Source organism: Elephantulus edwardii, unplaced genomic scaffold, assembly GCF_000299155.1.
Source record: "Elephantulus edwardii isolate Elephantulus edwardi_28Jun2011 unplaced genomic scaffold, EleEdw1.0 scaffold00234, whole genome shotgun sequence".
NCBI classification, from domain to species: domain Eukaryota; kingdom Metazoa; phylum Chordata; class Mammalia; order Macroscelidea; family Macroscelididae; genus Elephantulus; species Elephantulus edwardii.
Window position 1 is genome coordinate 2529103 of NW_006399984.1, and position 1019 is coordinate 2530121.

The following is a 1019-nucleotide window of genomic DNA, read 5'->3' on the forward strand; positions in this document are numbered from 1 at the left end:
ATTTGTTGCTTGTTGTTCTGTTAAATTTTGTAATTCTGATTGGGGTGAGATGATATCTCACAGTTGCTTTGAATCTTTGCCTTCTTGATGTTGAGCTTCAATGCATATGGAAGACTACAGTCCTTGACCTTCTTCAGTAAGTGCTTCAGGTTTTCTTCAGTTTCAGCAAGCAAGGTTGTGTCATCTGTTAATGAGTCTTCCTTCAATCCTGATGCCACATTCCTCCTCCTAAAGACCTGCTTCTTGAATAATCTGATCTACGTATAGATTGAAAAGGTATGGAGACAAGGATGCATTCCTGATGCACTCCTTTCCTGATTTTGAACCATGCTTCCCTGCTCTGTTCTGAGGACTGCTTCCTGGTCCAAGTATAGATTTTGCATAAGGAAAATCAAGTGTTCTAAGATTCCCATTTTCATCAAGGTTAGCCACAAGTTATTGTGATCCACACAGTCAAATGCCTTTGCATAGTCAATGAAACATAGATAGGTAGGCATTCCTCTGGTACTCTTTGCGTTTTGTTGAAATCCATTTGACATTGGCAATAATGTCACTAGTGCCATGATCTCTTCTTAACGCAGCTTGTATTTCTAGTAATTCTCTGTCAATGTAGTGTTTCAGTCATTTCTGGATAATCTTCAGGAAGATTTTGCTAGTGTGTGATATTAGTGATATTGCTTGATAATTTCCACACTCTATTGGGTCATCCTTTTTTTGGAATGGAAATAAATATGAATCCCTTCCAATCAGTTGGCCACGTAGTTGTCCTCCATATTTCTTTCTTTTTTAAAATATATTAGTTTATTTACAAAATTAGAATACATTATTTTTTCATCCTCTGTATTTCTTGGCACAACTTGGTGGGCACATCCAGGGCAATATCTGTTTGTTGAAATAAGTAAATTGGTATGAGGTCGTGGTACTAAGGATATTATAGCTAATGTTAGATGGATCTTTGCAGAAAGCAGAAAATACCAGAAGAATGTCTATCTGTGCTTCATTGACTATGCAAAGGCTTT